The sequence below is a fragment of the Bos taurus genome, chromosome 28 (genome assembly GCF_002263795.3).
Source record: "Bos taurus isolate L1 Dominette 01449 registration number 42190680 breed Hereford chromosome 28, ARS-UCD2.0, whole genome shotgun sequence".
In the NCBI taxonomy this organism is placed as follows: Eukaryota; Metazoa; Chordata; class Mammalia; order Artiodactyla; family Bovidae; genus Bos; species Bos taurus.
In genome coordinates, this window is record NC_037355.1 from 20,248,476 (window position 1) to 20,254,124 (window position 5,649).

At 42.6% G+C, this 5,649-nt stretch overlaps 1 long non-coding RNA gene across 1 annotated transcript; it reads right to left on the bottom strand.

Moving 5' to 3' along the window:
- Positions 1-207: 207 nt before the first annotated feature.
- LOC132344165 (uncharacterized) lies at positions 208-3,757 on the bottom strand. The gene is made up of 2 exons (XR_009493300.1): positions 3,129-3,757; positions 208-345 (listed from the first exon to the last, which is right to left on the bottom strand). It is a non-coding gene; the product is annotated as an uncharacterized lncRNA (long non-coding RNA).
- Between the last annotated feature and the right edge of the window lie 1,892 nt (positions 3,758-5,649).

Sequence of the window (5,649 nt, forward strand, 5' to 3'; positions counted from 1 at the left end):
GTGAGACTGGGAGGGATGGATTTGGATGAAGTAGTTTAGAGCAAGGGGTTTGGGTGAAGTCATGATGAAGTAGCCATCAATCCTGTATGGCACATTGGTCTCTGGACTGTCTCTCAGAGGCCTTGGAATACAGAAATCAGGATCAGATTTTCTTATTAGTAAGGTCATGAAATTATGGTGGAGCAACAAGTGACTGTGATATCTTAGTAGCTACAACAACAAACAACAAAGGTTTACTCTGTGCTTGCACTGAATGTCCATCATGGTTGTCTCTAATTCCACTTGATGTTGTCATCATTTCTGTGCTCAGGCTGACAGAGCAGCTTGTATTTGATCATCGACAGGCTGGTGGCAAAAGGAAACGGGACATAGTAAACATGAGCTAACCCTAAAAATTCTTACTTGGAATTGATGTGCATTATTTTTTCCCATGTTTCACTGGTCAGAGAAATTCACATTGAAACTCCTGAATTCAACAGGATGGGTGTGTACAAACCTTTAAGAAAATGTAATACAAGTTACAGAACAAACCTAATGTCAATGGAATAAGATACCTGGTCTTCATGCAAAGAGGCAGACCTCAGGGGCAGAAACAAATATTTTTTCCACAATGATATTATCTGTTCCATGTTCCTAGTGCCTGGCCAAAACATAGATATTCCATCCTGTGCTGTGTGCTGTCTTAGTCACTCAGTGATGCCCGACTCTTTGTGACATGATGGACTGCAGCCTCCCAGGACCCTGTATCCTTGGGGATTCTCCAGGCAAGAGTACTGGTGTGGCTTGCCATTCCCTTCTCCAGGGGATCCTCCCAACTCAGGGATCGAACCTAGGTCTTCCTCATTGCAGGTGGATTCTTTACTGACTGAGTCACCAGGGAAGCCTAATTGGTATAAATAGTGGCAAAGTCATGGCCGTCCTGACTGGGGGAGTGTGGGATCTAAAATAAAATCACAGTGTCAATTTCACCAATGAGAATGAACTGAGGTCATTTTTTTGTTGTTGTTTTGTTACTATGTCTTTCTATGTCTCTCTGCAAATAAACCCAGCCTTCCAAGAAGAAATTATGTATAAGATCTGTGCATTGGTGTCTGCCAGCCCAGGGCTCAAATCCTGACTTTATTACATGAGAACGTGGGCAAGTCTTTGAGCCTGTTTTCTCAGATAACTGTAATTGTGCTCAATATCTAGCAGTAATTAATATTATAGTATTTTTCCTAATGTATAATTCCCATATCTATTATTATAACCCAGCTTATTTCTTGTGCTCAGAACTCCATGTATATCACTTTGATCAGTTCAATCAGTTCCGTTGCTCAGTCGTGTCCGACTCTTTGTGACCCCATGGACTGCAGCGTGCCAGGCTTCCTTGTCCATCACCATCACCAGCTTTTCACATATGTAGAAAGTGTTATTTTGTTACCCTCCCTCACCTCCCCAGCTTCCCAGGTTGTTCAAACCATGGAACTATGAGACTATTTTCCACAATAGATCCTGATCCTTAATTGTTCCATTCATTTACCTCTAGATTCCTTTATTATTTCAATGAGTAGCCCAAAGGAATATCCAGGAAGATGTGAGGAATATTAAATACAGGGGACATTATCTTCTTGCTCTGAGACTGATAAGTATTTCCATTAGATTTTGCTAACCATACTGCGTTGCTGCATCATTATTATTTTTGTGATGTTCCTGTTACTGAAAGTGGGAGGAACAGGGGAGAACAAGTGAACAGAGCATTCTATAGCCAGAATTTACCTCCTTATTGACAATTGCTCTCTCCCCGGGCCTAGGGGCCCCTCGAAGAAGACCTATCATTTGTTCAATGGGGAAATCAGTCTGCTTTTTGTTCCCCATTCAAGAGGAAGTAACAAAGGCTGAAAACACTATTACTCTGACAACATGGAGATTTGCCTGTCTTGCTTGGGTGATGCTCCTCTTTGGAGATTCCTTGTGTGTTTCATAGAAAGATAGAGCCACATACTGACTTTTTTCAGTGAGATAGATGTTGCTGCCAAGTCACTTCAGTCGTGTCCGACTCTGTGCAACCCCATAGATGGCAGCCCACCAGGCTCCCCCATCCCTGGGATTCTCCAGGCAAGAATACTGGAGTGGGTTGCCATTTCCTTCTCCAATGCATGAAAGTGAAAAGTGAAAGGGAAGTCACTCAGTCATGTCCGACTCTTAGCGACCTCATGGACTGCAGCCTACCAGGCTCCTCCGTCCATGGGATTTTCCAGGCAAGAGTACTGGAGTGGGGTGCCGAGATAGATGTTAGATATAGACAATTCTGCTGTGATTAAAACAACCTTACTCAAATGGACAAGACAAAAAATGTTGTGTTTTAATGCACAGGGGTTTAGAGGTAGGTTGTAGTAAACATTTGCTTTTTTTTTTTTTTTTTGTGGTACATTGTTGTGTTCACTGGATTAGGTGGAAAAATAATGCACCCTGAGGCAGATCATCTGTTAGCTGGCTTAATGAATGAAATTGTGATCCTGGACTCACTTTAACATTCTGAGTCACTGCTGCTGCTGCTGAGTCGCTTCATAGGCCTCCAATTTAAAGTGGGGTAAAGCATCATGTGTGGATGTGTGTATGCTAAGTCACTTCAGTTGTGTTCAACTCTTTGCAACCCTGTGGAGTGTAACCTACCAGGCTTCTCTGTCCATGGGATTCTCCAGGCAAGAATACTGTACTGGGTTGCCAAGCCCTCCTCCAGGGGATTTTCCTGACCCAGGGATTGAACCCATGTTTCTTATGTCTCCTGCATTGGCAGGCAGGTTCTTTCCCACTAGCACTACCTGGGAACCCACAAAGCATCATGACAGATGATAATTCCAAGATTTTGCAGACCATTGAGCTAGAAAAACTGGGTAAAACTTTAAATCTAAGTGGGTCAGAACAAAAAGGAATTTTCATGTATCTGACAGCATAAATAGAGACAAGATGATGTTTTAGTGCTCATCATTGATATGGACCATGTGTCTTAGGGAATGGGGATGAGAGATTCCTGCTGGGGAGGCAGAATCAATTGATTTTGGTTTGAAAATTGTCTTTGGACTGGTTTCTGGGAAGACACAAAATTAGGCAAGTTTTAATGTGTACAGGGAAAGCATAAAAATTACCTTCTCAAGAAGGCCCCAGTATTAAGGCATTCCTTATCTTTTTAGATAAATTTCAACTGTGTGAGGTCTCTTAATAGCTGAAGTCTTCCCTGGATTGTTGGGCACATGCTGGACAACAGAATGCCTGCTGCTGCTGCTGCTGTTGCTAAGTTGCTTCAGTCGTGTCCGACTCTGTGTGACCTCATAGACGGCAGCCCAACAGGCTCCCCCGTCCCTGGGATTCTCCAGGCAAGAACAGTGGAGTGGGTTGCCATTTCTTTCTCCAATGCATGAAAAATGAAAAGTGAAAGTGAAATCGCTCAGTCGTGTCTGACTCTATGCGATCCCAAAGACAGCAGCCCACCAGGCTCCTCCATCCATGGGATTTTCCAGGCAAGAGTACTGGAGTGGGGTGCCATTGCCTTCTCCAACAGAATGTCTACTGGGCTACAAAGTGCAACTGAAAAGAAAACTTTTTGTCTGTTTGGTCTGATTAGTTTGGTTGCTTTGACCAGTGGCTCCAAATTCAGCTGAAACCAGAAGCTTTTTAAAAATGAAGTTACCTTGGCCTCATCTGGAATCCCTGGCATTTGAGATTCTGAGGCTGGTGGTTTAGAATCTGTACATGGAAGCTTCCTGGGTGATTTTGATATAGTGTCTCCATGGAAAGTTTGGGAACCACTGGAGTAGAGCATGTGGCTAATGAAATTTGTTCTGCTGAAAGACTGCTTTACTAATGAGTAGAGAAACAAAAAACAAACCAATATATCAAAATCCAGTAAAATGGTCCCCTGTATGTGAACTAACTAGGTACTACTGAAAGGGAAGGTACAAACAGAGAAAATAGATACATCTTGATCTGTGATTAATATAGACTACTAGGAACTTCCTTGGGCTTCTCTGTTGGCTCAGATGGTCAAGAATCTGTCTGTCATGCAGGAGACCTGGGTTCGATCCCTAAGTCAGGAAGATCTCTTGGAGAAGGGAATGGCTTACCCACTGCAGTATTCTTGCCTGGAAGGTTCCATGGACACAGGAGCCTGGAGGACAAAGAAGCCTGGAATGCTGTAGTCCACGGTGTCTTAAAGAGTCAGACACAACAGTGATTGAACAACAGTAGGAACTTCCCTGGGGGTCCAGTGGTTAAGACTCTGTGCTCCCAATGCAGGGGACCTGGATTCAATCCCTGGTTGGGGAACTCGATGCCACATGCCTCAACTAAGACAGCACAGCCAATACATACATACATATATATATATATATATATATATATACACACACACACATATACAATACACACACACACACAAGACTACTAAAGAAAAATCACTATTTCTGAGCAGGACATTTTGATTTATTTTAAAATAATTGTTGCCTGTAATTGGCCAGGCAGTTTGATAGTTTCTATAGAATTTAGACATAAACTTTGATTTCTCCTCTTGTAGAGTTTATAATTCAACTGCTATTTTGAAAAGGTCTAATGACTCTCTTGGAGGTCCTGAGATTATGGGATCAAGAACTGTTGTCTTCAAAATAGTCAGATTGCCTTATATGGTTTGGGTGGAAGGAAGAGGGATTAAAAACACACTTGCCAAGAAAGTTTTAGTAGACAGTCTTGATACTCAAAGCCATGACCCCCCTTTTTGTCTTCCTCCCAATCTATAGCCTGGAGAAGCAGATGTCATTGCCTCCTGCTGATGGAAAGAGTGACAGACTTTATTTTCTTGGGCTCCAAAATCACTGCAGATGGTGATGGCAGCCATGAAATTAAAAGACGCTTGCTCCTTGGAAGAAAAGCTATGACAAATCTAGATAGCATGTAAAAAAGCAGACACATTACTTTGCCAACAAAGTTCCATATAGTCAAAGCTATGATTTTTCTGGTAGTCAAGTATGGATGTGAAAGTTGAACCATAAAGAAGATTGACTGCCAAAGAATTGATCTTAAAGCACATAAAGAGTGTTTTTGAACTGTGGTGTTGGAGAAGACTCTTGAGAGTCCTTTGGACTACAAGGAGATCAAAGCAATCAATCCTAAAGGAAATCAGTCCTAAATATTCACTGGAAGGACTGATGCTGAAGTTGAAGCTCCAGTACTTTGGCCACCTGCTGCGTAGAGCTGATTCATTAGAAAAGACCCTGATACTGGGAAAGTTTGAAGGGAGGAGGAGAAGGGGATGAAAGAGGACAAGATGGCTGGATGGCATCACCATTCAGTAGACATGAATTTGAGCAAACTCTGGGAGATTGTGAAGGACAGGGATGCTTGACGTGCTGCAGTCCATGGGGTCACAAAGCGTCAGATATGACTGAGCAACTGAACAACACCAACAGCCTGCTGATGGACATGGATGTGTGACCTAGTCCTGGACAATAAGAGGTAAAGAGAAGTGTTTTTTTTTTTTTTTTTAAGGTTTCTGGGAAGGAGGGTTTTCTTCTAGATCAAAAAGAGGTACATGGATTGCTCTACACTGCCTCCTGCTTCCTGCCTCTAAGCTATGTTACTTAGAGTTGGTAAGACTTAGTGTCTCTTGCTGCCATC